We start from the raw sequence: 22,848 nt of genomic DNA, 5'->3' as shown, positions 1-22,848 counted from the left end.
CTGGAAAGAGAAGTTGAAATCTATTTACCATCTTTACAAGATAAAGGAAGATACACAGAAATGCCCAAGCATGAGGAATTAGGAAGACTTTTCTTTTCACGAGACTCTCCTCAGCACATAGGTTCAAGGTGTTTGCTTGATGGGAAAATTTGGAGGTGAATGGTGCCAGTATGGTGAGCTTGACCTGAGCAGATCCCTGGCCTGGGAAATTTCATATGCCATGGGTGTGGCCCCCCCAAAAAAAGTAATTGGGTGTTTTTTAATAGTCTTTACAGATGAAATGCATTATGCAAATTACTCTGTACTTAGTGAGGACACTACTACATAATCTGAACAATTGTTAAATCATCTGGGCCTATTTAGCAGTATGGAGGAAGCCTGGCTTGTCTAATGCACATTCTTTTTCCAGTTTAACCTCAATTAATCCTTGTAGGGTCTCTGTGACGTTGGTCTGTATCAACCTTTTTAAATGACTGTTGCAAAAAGACAGATGCAGAGTTTATGTGTTCATGATCACCCAGCACACTACACACCAAACTGAGTTTGGAAATCCAGAACTTCTGGTTCTACTTTGGGAACTTTTTCAGGGAATTTGATTACGGTTCCTTACCTGAGGTTTTAAAAAATCTGATTTAAATCTCCATCCAGAATTTTACCTGGATGCATTCCCTCATTTTCCTTTTCGTGAAATTGCAGTTAAGCCAGAGGCAAAAGCTTCCACAAGGCAATCCTAGTGATCTTTTTGACCTGAGTGGAGACATGAGATTCCACATTGAGGCCAATTTTGTAAGAATTTCCACTAGTCTGTAGACTGTAATAATTGGGTTATTTGGATAAGGCTTGGCAAAGCATCTAGTAGATTAACTGAATGAGGTTTCTGGAGCTTTGCCATTTTGGAGCCATCCATTTTGTTCTTTGTTCTACCTCATTAAAAATGGGCTATTGAAATCAGTTGGTTTGTTGGTATGTCAGCTTTTTCTTTCTTTTTTTTTTTTCTTTCCTATTCTTTAAATCTGAGCCCTTAATTTAAATGAAAGCAAGCTCTTCAGTCTAAGTGGATAACAAAACATCCCTTTGAGGAGGAGGAAGTAGATGATAAAATCTGTGTGTTACTAATTTTTTTCAATAGTTTAGAGGAATTTCTTTTCCATCCTGTGTGTGTGTTTTTAAGACCCTGTTAAGTTCATAGTTCCTTTTTCTTTTCTTGTTTGAATAGAAAATCATTCTCTTTAATCCCACCTGAGTTTTAAAAATGTATTATTGAACTACCCAGTTCAGGAATTCAGTGGCCTGCTTTACTGAATGGAGATGTGTATGACCTGATAGTAAAAGAATGCTATTCAAAGACATTTCCGCCTGTTTCTTGGATCAGTTACTGTTCTCATAAATCTGGAAAAAAGCCAAAATATGTAAACAAATTAAGAGTTTTAGGATCCCAGTGGGAATATCTGTAAATTCTACCATAAACCAGGAATTTAAGATTAAGTGCAATATGCTATAATAAGATAGCATCAAGAAGCAACTATAGACCAAATATTCTTGGCTCTGGTTTGGGAACCTTAAAGGATATTAAAAGATTTGGGCTAATCATGGAGTTATGCATAACATTACTCCTTCCCAAACCTATATGTTGCCTAAATGGAACTTTGTTTTTGTTGTAATAACTTTTAACTCTTGCTTAATATCAAATAAACTTTCAACTCTGAAGCCACTGTTTTATATCCTCTTAGCACACATATATATACATACACATATATATAAATAATGTCAGTTATTTACCCTTATAATTAAGAAAGGGTTGGTGATTCTTTACACATCTGTATAAATATGTGAATACAGTAAAGGACAGTTTTATAGTTTGGAGAATTTTTCACTAGTTTTTTGATACTCACTCGGATTCTTGCAACTCTCTCTGAACTGAAAATTGTAGTCTTTTTAGTTTTTTTGAACCAGAGTTAAAACTTAATGTAAATCTTGCTTTTAAGGAAAAAAAAATTAATTCTTCCATTATTATATGTTTATTAATTTCTTCTCATTTATTTTTTTTGTGTGTAGAGAGAGAAAGAGGGAATGCGATTGTAGATAAAGAGAAACATCTACACAAATATACATATTTTCATGTCAACATTTTCTTGAAAGAGTTTTCTAAAACAATTGCTGTGGTAGGCTTATGTTATGTCAGCATGTACAAGAAGAACTTTAGGGATTAGGTATTACAGATTTAGCAAAGTTTATCTTAAATTGGGAAAGTAGATAAAGTGTGTTGTAAATATTTATGCAGAGTTAATACGTATTTATTCATAATTATACATAATTAAAAATACTCAACAATGCAGATTCAACACAATTTTTTAATGATTGTTTAACTTTAATATTTGTGGCCTCACTAGCCTGAGATGTAAAAATGATTTTATACTCTTGTTTTTTCTAAATCCAAACTTAATCTAAATTAAAACAGGAACCCACATGGTTCCTTTTTTTAAAATTTTTTTTATTGTAGTTGATTTGCAATGTTCCATAAATTTCTGCTATACAGCAAAGTGACTCAGTTATACATTTATATATATATATTTTTCACATTACCCTCCATCATGTTCCATCACAGGTGATTAGATATAATTCCCTGTGCTATACAGCAGGATCTCATTGCTTATCCATTCCAAATGCAATAGTTCGCATCCATGGCTTCTGTCAGAAACTCACCTACCTGAAGTGTCTTCCCCAGAAATTTCATGCATGTTATAGAATAAACACCTTATTTTCTTTTACCCTTTATTTTTCCTCTTGCCACCATGCAGTTATTACCTTCATGAGAAAGCTACTCTATGGGGTAACTTCCTGTGTGTCCCACAGCAGACCCATAACAGGAACTATCCTTGCATTCACGGTATCATTCTTTTTTTTGAAGTGGGGGGATCTTTTTAGGGCTGCACCTGTAGCATATGGAGGTTCTCAGGCCAGGGGTCAAATCGGAGCTACAGCCTATACCACAGCTGCAACAACACAAGGTCTGTGCCACGTCTGTGACCTACACCACAGTTCACAGCAGCGCAGGATCCTTAACCCACTGAGCAAGGCTAGGGATTGGACCTGCATCCTCATGGATGCTAGTCAGGTTCATTTCTGCTGAGCCACAGTTGGAACTCCCAGGTTATCAGTCTTAAATGCTCTTCCAGCTCACTCAGCTTGATCTCAGATGCATGCAGCTCCAGGAGGTAGAGGTTTGACTTTCCTGGAAACTGAGATCTTATTTTTGTTGCCACAGGGATATATGCTACCACCAAGAGAAGCAGAAGTAAGTAGGCCTCTCTCCACTGGGCTTGCTGTCAGAAGCACTGAGATTCCTGGATGTTTGGGGCCAACTACTCCTGGTCCAGAGAGAAAGCAGTGCTTACCCTCTACTCTTTCCCCATCCAAGGGACTTGGCTTAGTTCTCCTATTAAAACTAGACAAGAGGAATGTGCATATTGAACTTGCTGTTAAACACAAAACAGTATGAACATGATACATTCCCCCAAACCTGGATTTTTTAGTCTTAGCTATGGTCAACTTATAACACTCTAAAAAAGATTGCTTTTTTCAAAAATATATTTACCTGGGAGGAATATTTTATGAGATTTGAATAAATTAAAGATGACAGTTTTACAAGGTAACACAAGTATGGGCAAAGTATGTAAAAGAAAGACTGCCTTTTTCCTTTATTAAATCTTTTGCGATCTCTATTGTGGTAAAAGTATCTTGGAGAGTAACAAGTAATTCAATAATAATTGCCATTAAGTTGTGTTTTACTCTTTGCCAAATAAATTTTTCATATCTGATGTAACTCTCTTGAGAACTCAGTTTTCCATATTTTATAGAAGAGCCTGAGGCTCACAGAGGCCCAGTGAAGACTCAGAGATCACATAGCTTGAAAGTGGCACCGTCAGTACCACAATCCTGTATTTCTTAATTCCCCCTACACAGCTTCTCATCAATAGGATCTAAAAGTTATCCTAAATAACAATAAAAAATGATCAATAATAGATACGGTGATAAATATTTAGAATCTACTTAATCAGTTGTGTTCCAGCTTTTGTTTTGATTCTCATTCTTCTATGGCCTCTGGCCAAATGGCAGAGTTATTCATTAACAGCAGATGTGAACTGCATAGCCAACCAAATCTTGACCACTAATTATTGAGCATTTCTTATGTTCAAGACTTCTGGGCCCTGTGGAAATCTTACAAAGAGATAAAAGCAGATTCTACAAAGCAATAAGGTGGGATTCCTTGAAACTTTGTAAAAGTTGAGAAAAGTAAATGAAAATTATGACAATAGAGGGAGTTCCCGTCATGGCTTAGTGGATTAAGGACCTGACTAGTATCCATGAGGATACGGGTTGATCCCTGGCTTTGCTCAGTGGGTTAAGGATCTGGCATTGCCACAAGCTGCATTGTAGGTCACAGATGCAGCTTGGATCCCATGTTGCTGTGGCTGTTGTGTAGGCCTACACCTGTAGCGCTAATTCAGCCCCTAATGTAGGAACTTCCATATGCCATGAATGCAGCCCTAAAAAGACCAAAAAAAAAAAAAAAAAAAAAAAAAGAAAGAAAGAAAGAAAGAAAATTATGACAGTGGAAGGTGATATGGTAAAAGTGAAGTAAATGGTATCATTGAGATAATGATGTTGTTCAGAGGAGAGAACCTTTGGGCATTTGAGGTAGTGAATCCTCTATCTTGTTACGGGCTCAGGATTTCACTGAGGCTTCTAGTAAATTCTTTCCCCAAAGTATCCTCCTGCTTGATAGTCACATCACATGTTCACTTTCTGATTACATTGTGTGTTGAAATGTTTCCTTTACACATCTCTGACCACTCTTAAGATGTAACCTCCTTAAGAGCAAGCATTCAGGAGTTCCTGTCATGGTGCAGTGGTTAACGAATCCGACTAGGAACCATGAGGATGCAACTTTGATCCTTGGCCTTGCTCAGTGGGTTAACGATCCGGCGTTGCCGTGAGCTGTGGTGTGGGTTGCAGACGCAGCTCGGATCCCGCGTTGCTGTGGCTCTGGCGTAGGCTGGTGGCTGCAGCTCCTATTCAACCCCTAGCCTGGGAACCTCTCCATATGCCATGGGAGCAGCCCAAGAAATAGCAAAAAGACAAAGACAAAAAAAAAAAAAAAAAAAAAAAAAAAAAAAAAAAAAAAAAAGACCAAGCATTCATTTTTAGCTCTCTGGTTAACTCCAGCTTTCATTTAATGGAACTTTAATTTGCTAAATTGCCTTTCAGGTATAAAATTTAATTTCTGTCTAGTAGCAGTATCAACAATCCTTTAGTTAAGTTTTCATCTGTTGGGATATGAATTGTTGACAAATTTCCAGCCATGCTTAGCAAGAGGGACTATATAAGTCAAATGATAACTAAGACTCCAATGAAGCATATGTAATGGATTAGAATCTCAATTTATAAATTCATATGTTCAAAAATACCTTTTTTGTTAAAAAAAAAAAAAAAAAAAAAAAAAAAACTCTTCCCTGAATTCAAGCCCCAATCCCATGGGGCTGGAATAAAAGTCAATCTCTGGTGAATTCTTCAGGTTCCTCTTGCATCAGGGACATGTACAGACTCTTGGTCTCAGGAAGCATCAGAACTGTTCTTTTAGTCCTTGCCAGTCCATCCCCACTGTCCCTACAAGGCCAGCAACATGCCCCAGGTCCCTGTATTCTTGAGTCTCATCGTCCCCTTATGCAGATCTCCAGGTCACACTCTTTTTCTCTCCTCGCCTCAGAGGCCCTTCCCTTACTCAGGGATCACTAGCAGATCTAAGGGAGTTTGGTTTTGCACCAGAACCAGCAGCACCTACAATTCTAGGCTCTTCCTGCTTTTCTCTCTTCCAAAACCCCTGTGGCAAAGAACTGTAAAGCTTAGCATCAAATACAAGGAGGAGAAAAAAGCCCAAAGAGCAAAACAAAAACAAATTATACAAGTAGCCCAGGCTTCTGTAGATTAAATATTGAATGCTGATGACACATATCACTCATTTCAGAACAGTTTTCTGGTCTCTCCTAAATCCTGACCCTACCCAATGACTATGACATGAGCTTCAATTGCCTACTGAACATTTGTACACATGGATATCTTTTTTTTCTTTTTAGGCCTGCACCTGTGGCATATGGAAGTTCCTGAGCTAGGGGTTGAATCGGAGCTGTAACTGCCAGCCTATACCACAGCTGCAGCAAGGCTGAATCCTTAATCCACTGAGTGAGGCCAGAGATGGAAACTGAATCCTTGCAAACAGTATGTCTGGTTCATAACCTGCTGAGCCACATGGGAACTCCGGATATCTTAAATATTTAGTTAGACCTAAAATTGAAATTATACTTTTTCCCCAAAGTTTGACCTGTTCCCCAAGTTGATATCGTGTCCATGCTGCTCTTCTTTTGGAGCTTTGGATTGTTTGACTTGAACTTGTTCCCTATGCAACTGCCTGTCTCTGAACTATCCATTAAATCCAGGCTTTGCTCTTTAATTCTCCTGCCATCACTATGGTTTATGCCCTCATCGTTATAAGCCACTCACACCTTTTATGCCACACATGCCAGCAAACCACTTACCATTTCTTTTTTCTTTCTTTCTTTCTTTTTTTTTTTTTTAAGCAAGCAAGCAAAGTTTTTATTATAGGAAAGCAGAGATAGCTCCCAGGGTTACTGGGAGAGGGGAGAAGAGCACCCCCCCCTTCTCTATTGTCCTATCAGGGATTTTATTCCTTAAAGTTGGGGGGGGGTGTACCAACGTGGGGTCTAGAGAGATGTGGTCTTCTCCTATTGGCCTTGTTCAATTACCCATATCAGTCCTTGTCCAGTAGGGCCCTAGGGGTGGAAATGTCCTGTAAGTCTCATGTTTCTTTGACCAGAGGGGATTAGGGATTAATGTCCATGTGGGCATAGGTACACTCCCTATTATAAACAAGGCCTGTGGGGATGTTACTCCCTGGAGCCCTTAAGCCACGAATGTTAATCAATGGCCATATCGAAGAATGCATAAGCCCATGCTCCTACACTGACTACCTGAATTAATATTCTGTCTCAATCCCCCCTCTAGACTTGGAGACTAACTGCAGGGGAGAAGGGGCGATGACCGCTCTGACTGCTTCCTGCTGGGAAAAAGCAGTTAGGCCTCCACTCCAGGGACAGTCAAGTGGGCTATGATACATTACATTGGGTACCCGTTCCATCACCATTTGAAGGTTGATAGCTTCCAATTGGGATGTAATGAAACAAGAAATACAATTAACTATGCAGGGTCCAAATAAAAGGATCACGATCACAATGATGGCTATGGTAAGGAAATATTTTCACCAGGAAGAGGAGGTCAACCAGTCCCAGAGGGCAGTTCCAAAAGCTGGAGCTGGATACAACATCTCATGAATCTGCTGCTGGAGATGTAGCAGAGAATCACACACATTCTTTAGTTTCTATCTAGTAACTGATGTCTCAGTGTTTCATTTGACTTCTGTTAAACCTTGTGAGCGCAGATATATTGGATCAGATCCCAGACGAGCCTCCAAAAAGATGATGCCAGAAAGATGGTACCAGAATCTGGGGTTCTTGTTCACGGCAGTCGAAGAATGAACTCTGTGAACACACAGGCAGAAAGCAAGCAAAATTTTTATTAAAGGAAAGCAGATAGCTCCCAGGGTTACTGGGAGAGGGGAGAAAAGCACCCCCCCCAACCCCCTGTGTACCATTTCTTGATCACACTGTATTCTTTTGCATTATGGCATACTGTTGCTGCGTGATGTGCTCTATTAATATAACTTTTTACGCACATTTATTTCTTCTACATCTATGCTCGTGTCATACCGTCCCACTATTTTTTAGGGCCGCATCTGTGGCATATGGAAGTTCCCAGGCTAGGGGTCAAATGGGAGCTACAACCGCCAGCCTACACCAGAGCCACAGTAACTCTGGATCCAAGCCGTGTCTGTGACCTACACCACAGCTCATGGCAATGCCAGATCCTTAACCCACTGAGCAAGGCCAAGGATCAAAGTTGCATCCTCATGGATGCTAGTAAGACTCATTTCCACTGAGCCACGATGGGACCTCCAGTCCCACTATTATAGAACTTAATGAATCTTACCATTAGACAACTTAAGAGTAGAGAGCATGCTTTATCCACCTCGATTTTCTTTAAATCTAGACTATTAGATATTGATAACAAGGATAAAAGAATTTAGGCAGGCTGAACACTGAACAGGCCTCCCAGATTTCCTTTCCCTTCATAAGCTACATAAAGTCCTTGTCATTCTGCATTTCTGACCCACACTCTTCAGTTACTCTCTACCTAAATCCACAGAATCCGATCTGTGATTCCGGCCCATTATCTTAGTCCACCTATTTGTAGTCTGGTTCTACTCTAATTTACCTTTTACTTCAAGCTTTTCCTAAGGTGTGCCAAGAGTTGACACAAGCTCTTGAAACCTTTCTTACATATCTGCTGCTTTAATGGAAGCCAAGCTCCACCTGGTGGTCAAAGTTGCTTTCTTGTTTGGACCTCGCATAGGCAGTGAGATGAGGTCAGCAGGATAACAAATCTGTATCCATCTCTCTACCTGCATACATACATATGTATCTCGTGTTTCGTGTGTGTGTGTGTGTGTGTGTGTGTGTGTGTTTTGCAGGCTTTCGTTTGTCACAGAAGTTGTGAAATAGGCTTATTTATTTTACCGGTATTGACTTTTCAAACAGGGCTTTCAGCATCTGATTATCACAAAGATTTCATGATGGTCAGGCTCTCAGCAATGACCTGAATGATCTTATGATGACAATCACAAACCAGATATTTCCTCCCACCCGTCTCACATCAATTTTTTTTTTGAAAGGCTTGACTGGTAGTAAAGGGAGTTTATTTAAAGGCCTTTATGATTCCTATAAAAATCATAAAAATGAAATGGAGAAATGTTTGAAAATAGTGTCCTAATTTAACACAAGGTCATCCAGTCCTCTACTCGATACACAAGTATTTTCTTTCACAAGCAAGTGAGAACAGTCTTAGGTTTTCCTTTTATGTTGAGTACCATTCTTTCAGCACTCAGCTTTATAAGGACTCGAAAATAGGCCAGAGTCTACACACAGGAAGCTTTTAACTCACAGATAAATTTTTTCATATTTGTATTAAAATATGAAATCATTGCCTATGTTTGAAAGTTGGGAAATTTCATTATAAAAAAATGCAGCTCTGTAGCAACTGGGGTTCTTTTTCTTGCAAATCAAATGATCTTAACCTGAGGAGTGAGTACTTTTTTTAGATGGGGTGCATGCTCTAATTTTCCATAAACCCCACTCTTCCTTAATGTATCTTACTCTGCCTCCTTCTCTTTATTGCCTGGCTTCTGTAGGCATTGGCCTTTATGACCACTGGCATTCATTTGCGATGCCTGTCTGAGAAATTCGTAGTCTAGTAGAAGGAGAAAATGAAGAAAGATGGATCAATAACCATCAAAAGAATGAAAGAAACAACCCAGACAAAAGGTATAAAATTGCTTTCTCTGTGATTTGGCACAAGGTCTCACTGGTGTAATAAGTGTACTTCAAATGGTGTCATGTTTAAGGTAAAGGAATATCTTTCCTAAATATGGACTGACAAATTTTAAAGGTTTCATTTTCCTTAAAACACCAATTCTTGGATCAGGAAATAAAGTTATTTATTTTCATGTTCATTTTAGTTGTTAGGCTAAAATTCAGGCTCCCATATAAATATATTTGCCTTCTCCACCCCATCCACCTACCTCCTAAACAGTGAATACTATTACTAAGCCAGTGTTGCCCAACCTTCCTAACCTAGTTTCCATCTAATGAACATAGGTATTTCATGCTCCAGTACTTTTTTGATTTGCATTTTGCATCTCGAATTAATGAGGTGCCTTTTATATGGTTAATAGTTATCATGTTTTGACTATTCTCTCCAGATGTGATTGGCAGAATAATGCCCCCCTCCAAAGATATCCTCACCCTCATAACCACATATTCATTAAGGAGATCTCGGAGTAGACTACTCTGCAGAATCATATGCCAGATTTACAAGGAGAAGGTTGGGGATATCAACCTTAGTACATTTTAAAATTAATAACATCAGCTATGTAGGTGAAGGAGCCATGAACTTTAAATGAATAGTTAAATAAACAATTCCTGAAGGAAAATGTCATGTTTACTTTCTATTATCACCTCTGGATAAAAAAGACTCCTCTCTTTAGTTGCACGTCATGTTCGTCGTGGTTTTCTTTCGCTTGATTAGAATTCTTACTAGGTTGTAAAGTATCAGCCTGAAAATACTGAAGACTTTCTCACATTGTGTTCATGATGCTAATTTCTGGAACTTTAACAAACTCTCATTAGTTAGAATCAGACTAATTTCACTCATCATCTTGGCATTCACATCGTTAAATATAACACATATATAGTAGCTGCTCAATATATGGGCAAATGAGTAAATCCAGCTTTTCAATTTATTGGCATTTTTTTCTGGCTTAACCAACAGAAGGATATTTTGTTGTTTCTTTGGCTGGTTCTCCGTTTTATCCTGGGCTTCTCAGAGTGTATTTTCTCCAAGCTCAAGATGGTCCTAGAATTTAAAGGTAAATATCTATTTCAATATGGCCTCTAAATGGTAGACAACTATGTCATCTAGTTCTTATTCAAAAAAAACAAATTTCTTTCCCACACAGAAGGGAAACTGAATCAGGAGATGGCATGTTAGTCTTCAAAAGGCAATTTCTAAGGAATACCTAAAGGTTTATGCATAATTTCCCCCAAGGTAGTTCATATTTTAGAACCTAGCTTCCCCTTACAAGAACCCGTGAAGAAGCTATTTTAGTCCCTGATGCTAAGATTCTTACACTTTCGTATCTATACAGAAAATTATCTGGGCATCTTGTTAAATATGTTGCTTATCAGGCAGCATCGCTAGTAATTCAAATCAGGGAGGCCTTTGGTTCCACCACGGAAACTGTTATGTGAAGATTGTAGGCACATGAAGTAGGTGACATCCAAGTCCAGGCTGTGAGAACTGTTGCCTCGGATTGCATGGTGTGCTTCTACTGTTGTTCACCTGTGCAGACATCAGTGTGTGCCCAACAATCTCATCTTCGAAGGAGTCCACTCCTACCAAGTTCTCCCTATGCCCATACCTCTCCTTTGCCTCACACCTGCCCCCTCAGCCCACTGGATAATGATCTTATAAAGTCATGCTTTCCTTCAAGACTTGGGGTACATACAATCAAAATTACTATCATACGAAAAAGTCCTGTAATTCTCTAGGGTAGGAGGCACTTTGCTTCTGAAAAAGGCCAAACTTTCTTTTCCATGGGATAGTGCATCCAGGCTAGATAAGTATGTATCCTCAGTATTCCTGCCTCTTCCTTTATATGTCTCTTCCATCCTTACACTGGTGGTAGTGCTGTCTACCAAGGTTCTCCTCACACCCCAAGACCTGCCCTCATCTTCACACCTTTCCTAAAGTCCTCTTACCACCAAAACATGTCTATCAGCAGCAGATAATATGAAACGAAAGTTAATCCATCATAGGGTGTAAATGTAAATTAGTAAATGTTGATGAGCCCAAGCATTAAGCCTTGGACTTCATCTTCACCAACAGTGAGCATGGCTTAAGCATCCACTCAGTTGTAGGTTCTGTGCCAGCGCAAAGGGGGCAGGAAGGACTTTCCTGCTCAAGGGGCATATCACAAAACAGTGAGGATTTCAGTACTAAGTCTTTTGTTTCTTTTTATTTTAAATGATTTTTATTTTTTCCATTTTAGCTGATTTACAATATGAAGTCTTTTAAATCAGAAAGAGTGAATTTGAGTCTATGTAAGATAGGTACTCCTTGTCCCTTGACTGAGTCTAAGTTTTGCTACTTTGTTAAGATATTTTTGCTTCTCTCTCAGGGCATTAAGACCCTCGAGGTCTTTTAGGCTTCACACAGGGTTCCTCTACTACTGTGGGCTGGCAGAAATAATCAGTTGCACTAGATCTTCCACCCCATAGAAATTAATTTTGTAGTTCCCTATAAAGTGAAAGAAACATTTTTAAAAATTCAAATTAACAAGCATTTATTGGGCATGTTTGTTTCCTTAAAGTCCTTGCTGTTAGGTACAACACTCAGTTTTGACTATAATGAGCAATAGTATTATATAATAGCAAATAAAGCAATGATTTTGTATTTGCAATTTCATCGATTTTTAATAGTGCATTTTTATTTTGGTACCCCTGCCTGGAACAATGTATTTTTTTTTTTTTAACATGGCTTCTTAATGCTGTTGTTTTTCACCTGTTCATGTGGCTACTCTTAGGATACTTTCTAAATATATTTAAGGAGGGGCCAAATGGAAAAGGGAGTGAACTCTCAGCAATTTCTTCAAGAAGTCCAAAAAGGCATGATACAAAGAATAGAATTTGCATTGATAAAAGCAGAACTTGATAACAACAGTTATCCCAAGATAGAAATTGTAGCTTTCTTGAGGGAGTGAAACTTCTAGCAAACATGATCTGGCTGCCTCTGAGAGATATTCCTGTATCACAGGAACAATTGAGCAAGCAGTGTACACAGGCCCTTCCCATTGTGATCCAGAGAATACTGAAGCTCAGAATGCAGTGAACTGTATAGGGAGGTTGCTGAACGTTCCATTTTAAAAATGCCCACTAGAGGGAGTATAACATCATAAATATTTCCTTTTAGTTGCTGCCTTGCTTCTGCTAAACTATTAGGAATGCAAGATTCAAGTACAAATACCTAGAATTTATTTCATACTCTTTTAAATGTTTTTCTCCTTAAGATCTTTTAGAATATTTTGATAAGCAAAGATTTTTTTAAAAAAAATTAGTGTCATATAGTATGTAACATTAATACTTTTATTTGTATATGTTAAGAATTCAGAATTTAAAACTATTGGTGGAAATAGAATCCAGATCAATTATTTGTGGCTATCAATGTAAAACATCTTGGTTTTACGTGGAATATATTTCACCAAATTTTGTTAGGTCTGTTGTTATTATTTCATTTGCCTTGGATATAATTCCGTATTTACCTGGTATTCTGCCACTTTCTGTTATAGCTTTCCCAGATACTTATGATAAACTATTTCACTGGATAACTGGTTTGATTACCTAGTATCAAAATCAAATGTTTCATTCTTAAATTAAAAAAAAAACTGGCTGTCTGCCTTAGGAAAATTAAACATGAATATTTTTCAGAGATAAAAGCACACTCACTCTAGTACAGATGGTTCTGCATTTACTTTTTTCATCTTTCCATTAAAATTATTTTTTATGTTTTCCCATTTTCTGTAAATAATTTGAAATATCAAATTTTGGCATAAATCTCTAAGTTCTGTTTGGATTGGACTTCTTATGTTTGACTACTTGGAGAAAAAAGTTTAAAAATATTACAGTCTATTTTGAAGCACTGACCATTAAAACATCAAAAGTTCAAAAGTACAAGTTCAGAGGTAAAATATTTATGAAAAAACTGAGAGGATATTAGCTTTTATTGATAAAAATATATTTTAAACTGGAATTTATGTAATCTTCATCAAGGAGAAAGAGTCACATGTATATTATTTCAAATATATTTTAATTTCTTAGCATCTTAACTATTTGAAAAGCATTTCTAGTAGATTTTATTTTTACTTACCTTACTGTTAGCATCTCTGGCTACAAAATAAATTTTCCCTAACTTCTCTAGTTCACTGAAAATTTTTACTTCTATTTAAATTGAGAATTTTTTTTTCTCCGTTGCAATTAAAAAAGAAAAAGGAAAAAAACCGGCGTCTTTGCAAGCGATGTGTCAATGTGGAAATGGCTAAGGTATTTTGATTTTGCATTGCCTTCGAATAAGTGATTTGGGGTGGGGTGGCTTCCTGATCCGCTCTTTGGTTTCTTCCATCTGCTTCAGCTTGCCTGAATGGTGCTGTCACTGGATCAGCTCCTCCGTTCCTCCATTTGTGAATAAAACCAAGCTCCAGTCTCCCTCAAAAGCAAGGCTTATTTTTTATGTTTTTATTTTATTTATATTTAGAAAAGCTTAGTATAAAATTAATACATATGTGCAAACCACCCAAAATAGGTAAATACTGATACTGAAGGACAAAAATTCAAAGGAAAATTTTTTTCCTTCAAGAGATTTTGCTGTCCCTCCATGCAATTTGAACCTTCACACATATTTGATAGCACATGCAGTCTTTTATATACTCATTATTATATATGTGTAATTTTTTTTTGCTTTTTTTAAACAAAATGGATTCATGAAATACTCTTCTGTGGGCTGCTTTTTTCACTGACAATGGATTTTTAAGATGTTCCTGTGTCAGTACTTATAGAATTACTTCGTTTTTTATAGTTGCTTAAAATCTCATATTTTATTTAGACTCTAGTTTCCTTAGTGATAGGCATTTAAGTTGTTTCTGGTTTTATATTATATCAAATAGTGCTGCAGTGCAGGAATTTGAATAACATCTTTGGGATCTTGTGCATTTCCTACATTTTTGTGGTTAAAACGTTGTATAGATGATGAAAACATGGCTGGCTAATTATTTACTTTTTACTTATGGCCTATTTCCACAAGGCTTTTAAGATATTTTGTTTGATATTGCTCTGTGTCTCATGTGTTGATTGCTGACAATCAGATTTCAAAACAAACAAACAAAAAATACTAATTTCTCTGAATGTATCTTTACCAGAAAGCGAAAGAGAGATCATTTGTTCAGATAATTCAGGTGGAAAACTCTTAAGATTGGAGGGAGAAAAAATTCCTTCAGTGAGTTAGCAGAATCACTGTGACTTTAAATCAGTTTGATCAAATATGAGATTGAATGTTAATATTTTTGTTGTTAATTAATGGCATGCATTTAGTGGTTAGGTAAAAATATTATGGGTACGCACTTTGGTTCTCTGCAGTAATGACTAGTAACAAACTAGATGTACAAAAAAATCACATGAATATTTTATGAAAACACTGGATTGAATGATTAAAACTAATAAATAGAATGAGTCACATTTTTATAAATCAATAACCTTTATGAATTATTAGGTTATAAATCAATGCACTTTACATTAAAATATACACAAAACATTCTTATACAAGAATTCCTAGGAATGTAAGGCTATCAAATAATATTGCATGGTTCTAGAAGGAAAAGTGAAATGGGATTGGGAAATAGATATAAAAAACAATCATCAGACTATAAAACACAATAAGTATTTAGATTCATGATTTTTCGGATACTGAAGGCTCGTTTTGTAGAAATGAGTGGTTTCTTTCCCATGAACATTTCCTAAATTGACTTGTTCTTTGAATGTTGTTTTTCTTTCAAGTGGACAGTTGCTAGAATGGGCAGAAAAGGTGCAATAGTAATATTCCTCGAATGGGAATTAGGATCCCTGTGGCTGGGAATGGTGGTATATTTTGGAAGTAACTATAATTCGGAGTCATTTTTTAAGGTGGTTAAATTGCTGGAAATTCAGTGAGAGATATATGATTGTACCAAAGCCTTCTTATAACATGACCCTTAAGTAAGGACACCAAAACAGCCTCGGTATAAACTAGGTGTTTGAACTCTGCCTCTGAAGAGATGTTCTAAGTGCTGGAAGGTGGGCCTGGGAGCAGGTAGAACTGTCCCAGAGGCCAAGTCCAGAGCCAAAGAGAAGTAAAGACTACATCCTGAGTGAATTATAAAAACAAAAGGCTAACACTTATATAGCACTTCCTGTGCACCACAGGGGGCGAGGGGTGGGGAGTTGTCTCTAAGCACTGTACATATAATAGCCACTGAATCTTCACAACGAATCTGGAAGAGAAGGTAAAATGATGGGCACAGCCTGTTCAGTGTGGTAGGTTTCAGGAAGCTTGCAGAAGCAGTGGCAAGATGAAATCCAAGGGTGTAGGGACAGCCTGGCAAGATGGGGAACAGGAAGGTCAGGAAGAGGGGGTGGGAGGGATCCCCAGAAGTGGAGGCTGGAGGGTTCTGTGTGTTCTGTGCCCTGGCCTTGCTGGGTGGAGCCAGGAGCTCTGAAGGCTCCCCAGGCCATTTGTATAACATGAAGATTTCCATCCTTTTTATCCCTTGAGCCACAGAGCAGATTTAAAAAAATAAAAAATAAAAAAATAAATAAATAAGAGCAGCAGTGTGGAGGCAGCCAAATCAGGACTCTGGAAACGTGATAGTCTTTGTTTTGGTGAGGTTGGCAGCCTTCTCTGAGTCTCCTTTCTGGATGATTAAAAATCCCAAACATCATGAGCCGGATGTTTGAATGTTTTTAAACCTTGTAATTTTGTAAATTGTCTGTTCCTGGCTCCCTTCCCCACATTTCTGCCCTAGCTCATATCATGATGATGCTTTTGCCTTTAGTTTCTTAGTTTCTGTTAACTTTCAAATGAAGCAAGTGTGATAGGAGTTTGTTTTCTCAGCAAGGTGATGGCAAAGGGATATTTATAGCACTGAGGAATTTTTATCTTCTCTCAGACATCTAAGATGAGTAGTATATTTTAAACCCTACTCTCCAGGATATCTCTCTTCTGCTGAGATAATAAAATTGATCAGATGTTTTGAGGTTAAATAAACTGTTGTAATAATCTGGCAGCTGCCTGCCGGTTGTGGTTTTCAAAAGCAATTACTCACTTTGGAGTCAACTTTGAACTCTACATTTTAATTGAAAAGGCTAATTGTAGGCTATTGCTCCTGATTTAGCATTTGATTTGGGAGATTAGGAAGTAAAAGGACATAGGGAAGGGAGGGGAGAGGAGAAGAAGAGAAAGTAAGCAGAAGTGTTGCAGAGCTCAAATTCCTGTTTATATATGAGTGTTTTCACACACAGCACATTGTACGCTAACTGGAGAAATAGCAGTTGGACTAAAACGTATCTGAGGCAGCCGTCTGAGGCTAGTCTGCAAAATCCTTATTTTGGGTTTATTTGCTTCTCTCTCTCTCTTTCTATCTCCCCTTCTCCCCTCCCTCTCTTTCCCTTTCACTCCTCCTCTCCCTCTCTTTCATTAATTTCTTAATTCAGATGTGAAATTTCAGAAAGTATTTTTAAGAGTCATATCAGATTTCACGTCTGATCAGGAGTTTACTTAAATTCTTGGAGATGCTAATAGGTAGAGACTGCCATTTGTCTTTACTAAAACATAGCTTAGTGATTTTAATTAAATGCAGCAAGAGAGAGATTATTGATGAGTCCTCACAAGAACAAATCAATTCCCTATGGGAATCATTATGAATCTAAATGATTATAAGAAAGACATCAAACATCCAAGATGAAATACAGCTACACCCAAATTTACATACAGGACAATTAGTAGCATTATTCAAATGGCCAGAGAGTTGCTGTTAGAACTGAGATGAAAAGTGTGAGAATTTGTATTTCTTCGGTCTTTCCCCATTTAAAACCCAATGTAGTACTTTTACATTACTTAACACAAATGATACTGAGACTTTTATAGAAATACATTCTGTAAATAAAACCCCACATATATGTGGATGTGTCCAAACTCCTTTGGACTTTATGCTTTTAGGTCAAATGTAAAACTGTGCTGGGAATTTCCTGTGAAACATAATGTTGAGAAACTAAATTAAAGCTGAAATGAAAGGCATGAGTATATGAATTCTTTAATTTTACAGAGTGTCTGAAAATGCTAGTTGCATATCACTTGAAAATCCACTTTATTTTTAGACTTTTGTGGAATGCATATTTGGCTCATCACAGTTATGTTGATATTTTCATTGACCTTATAAATATAACTTAATCTCTATGCATCAGCTTTCTGATCTGTAAAAATAAGATAAATATTCTTCCCACACACTTTGTGCTCAGAACTCCTCTGTTGAAACAATAAACAGGGTTGTAAGATATGAATGTGAGTACTGCTTCAGAATCCAATGTCTTTATCAACAACAAAGAAGGTCTGACATTTATTTGGTGTTTCAGTATCAAATTTGAAGATATTACAGTTAATGAAAAAAAGAAACATCTGTGTTGATATTATGAGGATTATTCTGAAATACGGATATCGTTGGAAATGTCAGCTGTCTGCTACATGATTTCCGAGAGCCATTGTTTGTGATGCCAATATTCATGTTTGTCCTCAAGTAAAAATGAATCAAGGAAAGGAAAAGACCTTATAGATAGGAAGACTTCAATTAAACACTTAGTTTTTTTCAAAATAGTTTAAAAATCAAATCTGTGTATTTTTACTCAGAGGTCTCTACTTTCGGCAAAGTATTTTGGTTTAGAAAGTAGGGGAAAATGACTTCTGTGGTACAATTAAAGAACATTGTTTTTTCTTATGAAAGAAAAGATTAAGGAAAAAAGTTAAAACTTTTTAGATAATGTTTATCAGAGGCAGAATTTAGAGACAGTGGATTAATACTTTAGTCATGGGAAAAATTCAGATTTGGAGAAGAAAAATATTTGGTTACATGATGGTTTCTTAAAAAAAAATACTATGAGATTATTGAGTTAAATAAATTTTCCCTTTGATGGTCTTAGAATGGAGAGAAGACATGTTTGAGATTACAGTTCCACAGTCTGGATTTCAAAAACCAAACCAAACCAAAAGCCCTTCTAACATTATAGTGAAATGGCCATTTAAGAACACTGCTGTAGAAACACAAGATGGGGCTACATCTTGGTAAATTGCCTACTTTTGACCTTAGAGGTTATGAAATCCTGATAAATTTCAGTTTCCTCACCTGTAAAATATAGGAAGAATATAATACCTAGTTTACTAGATTATCTTCAAGATTAAATGAGTGACTATTAACTAATTTCCTGCTGCTAACTTATTTAGTAGTAGGAAATAAAACCACCCCATATGTGTGAGCTGCTATCTCATTACACAATGTCTATGTTTTATAACTAATCACCAGTGAGCTTTCTCAAAATTATTACAGTGGAATTGTGGAAAACAAAACACTAAGTCATATTTTACATGAAAAATAAAACTTAAATGTTCAGGAAAGTTAAGAATAAGTATATGAATCCATTGTTTAAATTTGGGTATATGGATGGACTTTTCTTTAGATGTCAAAGCCTCTAGGAAAAGAAAAGTGAAAATTGAAAAGAAATGAAAGTTTTAGGAATTCTTTTACCCATTAGCAGACATACACCATTATGATGAAATTATTAGAAAAGCGAAAGATTCAGGTAGGAATAACTTGCTGGCTTGAGGTAACTTCCTGTATTATTTCTAGAAATATATTTGATGGAAATTTTGTTTTCAAGAAAGATGAATGACCAGAATTGAACTGATGATATGGGAAAAATTTTACAACTACCAATGGCTGTTGGGGTTTTATTGTAGTTAAATACTGTACTCGAATTTCTATAGCCGTACCTTAACTGCTGCAGAGGATAAAATATGCTATTGTTTTCTATTGTTTGGCATATAGCATATCAGTACCTCACCACTAGAGTTTCCTGAATTTCTCCCCACTAAAAAGGACTGGTGTGTGGTGTGTGTGCATCTATGTGTGTGTCCCTTGAGAGGCTTCACAGAGTGGCGTGCAGGTCACTAGCTGCTACCTGAGGTAGGATCAGGTTCACTGAGAGACGGAGCCAAAGCAGAGGCACGACCCTGAGTGTCTCCAGTTACGTGGTCCATCTGCTCTCAGCTCTGCTGGAGGTTTGATTGTGAAGACTGCATTTTGCTTTGCAGACATACACTTGAGCCTTATTGAGATAATTTGCTGCAAAGAAACTCTGGCTACTGCTCAGGTGAAACAGCTTTCTTTCCATACGGTTTCACTTTACTGGAGGTGAGATCCAAGAACTGCTTTTTAATGGGAGAAGGAGGATTTCTCCAAGACAACTTGCTAGGATTTCTTTGTTCAATCTCTTTTCTTTCATTTCGAACTGATTGAGGAATATCAGATAGGATTCTTTTTTCACCCCACATGCTTCTTGTCAACTATCTTGCCTTTCACCGTCTGGCTGTACAGGGACGTTTACAGCCTTCCAATGGAGTCTGCCAGACCTAGGTGTTATGTGCCATACCTCCAGGGATCATTACCATATGGTATTTTAGGAGAGGACACAGTTCATTTCAATGCAATTCAAATGAGCAGATTTCTTTTCTTTATTACACCATTGCATTTGGAGGCAATCCACCAGAGGCAGAATCTAACTCTCAAAGGAATGCTCTGCCCACTCTGTCCATTTAACAGGACATTTGGCTCCAAAATCTAGTCGGTTGATCACACATGTGCAACAGATGTGTGAGCATGCGTAGCGAAAATAAAAAATAAAAAATCCCAGCAGTGTACTGTGGGAAATGTAGCAGAACTACTGGAAAACAGGACACAAAGAAGTCTGGTTCTAAAACTTTGATTTTTGTTGTTGGAGGGCAATGTTTCTTATTAATCTTTCCCTCCTTTCGTAGGAGGAAAAGGTGTAGGTTTCCACTATTATTTTGTAGTGATTATTCATGTAACACTAGTGGGGAAACTTTGTTCATTTTCACAGACCTCCTCTCATGAAGATATAATTCTAAATATTTTGACCAGACTTTTTTGGGCCCCTGCTTCTCAGGAACTGAATGTTGGCATACTTCCACTGAAAAAAACCACCCATTTACAAGAGAGGATATCAGAAATATACATCCTTTTATCCATGCCCCACAGGCTTATACGGAAAGACAGAGCACCAGCTGTTTTTCTCATGGTGAATAAGGGTTGCTTGGGGAAATCTGTCTTCCTGTTTTCATATGGACAACTAAATTGTTGCATAGCCAGTTAATTTTGGTTAGGTCAACAGCACAAGGTTAATTATTGGAACCTTCCTCTTTGGCCTGTGTGAGAGAAAAGATTAATAGGAACCAAAAGAAGAAAATGAAATCTAGTGACTTATTCTACAAATGCTGTTTATTTGGGAAATGTAAATTTTGCTTTTATTATATCTGAAAGGATTTGCACATACCCATCTTTGTCTTCTAGGAAATAGTAGTTTAAAAACCTGTGTGATGTGAATTAATTTCAAAACTCGAGTGATGCAAAATTAGATTCAGAGGGATTTTATATATTAAAAATATTTAGGAAAAATATCTCAAAATAGGAATGTTTTTAGAAACTAGAACAGTTGGCATACCTATGAGGTAACTTTGAAACTGTTTTCCTGTTCTCTGTTATATCTCAGTTGGGCTTGGATAATGTCATACCTTTTTAAAAGCTATGTTATGTTGTAATATTCTCTTTCTAATCTTGGCTTTAATTAACACATTGAAGGACACATGGACTGATTCCCTTCAATGTACTTCAATATATTTTTTATCCAGCTGCATGTTATTATAGAACCTCAGAACAAAGCAACTGTATCACTGTTGATACATTTGACTTCTGTCCTTTGGATTTGGTCACCATTACATATAGAAGCAGAAACCCACCCTGTATTGTTATAAGGATGGTTTTTCATTCATATCCTTGCTACTCTTAATAAATGTCTCAAAGAAAAATATTCTGCAGCAGCCACTCATAAAGAAGCAGAAAATGGCAAAACCACAGCAGAGAAGGAAACCTATGTGAAAACACTGGTTGTGTCTTCCTGGATACAGAAAACAAATAGAGCTTTTGAAAGAGCTTGCCAATATATGCCTGCCAAATAAAATATTGTTTTATGAAGTCAGGAAAAAACTAATTTTAAAGGTTATTGTAGGTTATTTGTGGTCACTTCTGGTGTGCATATAACATGATGTCATCCTGAACTCATCGCTATTTATATCTCAGTCTTAGAAGTCTTTTGTCTAAGTCTTGATCTCAGCTACTAGAGACATCTGAAATGCTCTTATTATTCAAGACTCATAAGATGCTAGACTGAAAAAAATTAAAATAGATGGTAAGAAGTCCCAGCCAAGTCCAGGCAAGAAATCATGGGGCAGATCCATCTTCTGAAATCATACCTACCCTGTAGACATCGCAGGACACATTTTCTGGACAATTGCTCAGGAAAGTAGCCATGTGGCCAAATGACTGTCCTCTGAGTGGAGGCAGATGGGATGGACTCCTTACAGAGACATGTCATCTGAGCAAGGGGAGCAAGGGATTCCTTTGGGCATTCTGATTTCTCTCTCCTTCCGGGGGGGACCACTTGCCTAAAATTCCTAGATATTTTTCACTTTGTTTACATGATTTCCTGCAGCATATCTCTTCTTCGCTGTACCAAGATTTTTTTTTTCTTTGTGAGACTTTTTTTTTTGCTTGGAAAACCCCTCTTTGTTGACGTCGTCCTCCATGAACTAGGAAATGTCAAATAAACACTGGATGAAAACAGACTAGAAGTATCATTAGCAGTTGAAAATGGGGGAAGCCAGTAAACCTTCTGAGGGGGAAAAAATTTGGATATTGGAAAGAACATATTTTTATTGAAGTGTAAACAAATGCATGTTTATAGTAGAAAACTGACATAAAAGTTTATCAGGTTGATATCATTTGCATCGTCTTCAGATTCATTCAAGCATTCAAAAAATGCTTTTTCGAGTCTCTCTCTCTCTCTTTTTTTTTTTTTTTCTTTTTAAAGGAATAACACTTGGTGCATATGGAAGTTCCTGGGCTAGAGGTCAAATCAGAGCTGCAGCTGCCAGCCTACCCCACAGCCACAGCAAGGCCAGATATGAGCCACATCTGTGGTCTTCACTGCGGCTTGAAGCAACACCAGATCCTTAACTCACTGAGCGAGCCCAGGGATCTAACCCAAATCCTCATGGATACTAGTTGGGTTCTTAAACTGCTGAACCACAACATGAACTCCTTTTTGAATATCTTGATGTGCCAGGCATACTGGTGTTAGAGAACAAAATAAATTAGTTATTGATACAATGTAAGGT

The 22,848-nt window shown here is 37.2% G+C and overlaps 1 long non-coding RNA gene across 1 annotated transcript; it reads right to left on the bottom strand.

Moving 5' to 3' along the window:
* Window positions 6,931-22,587, bottom strand: LOC106504972. The gene is made up of 3 exons (XR_001298981.2): window positions 13,672-22,587; window positions 10,206-10,602; window positions 6,931-7,613 (listed from the first exon to the last, which is right to left on the bottom strand). It is a non-coding gene; the product is annotated as an uncharacterized LOC106504972 (long non-coding RNA).

This window comes from Sus scrofa, chromosome 9, assembly GCF_000003025.6.
Source record: "Sus scrofa isolate TJ Tabasco breed Duroc chromosome 9, Sscrofa11.1, whole genome shotgun sequence".
NCBI classification, from domain to species: domain Eukaryota; kingdom Metazoa; phylum Chordata; class Mammalia; order Artiodactyla; family Suidae; genus Sus; species Sus scrofa.
This window is presented reverse-complemented; position numbering and strand designations above follow the sequence as displayed.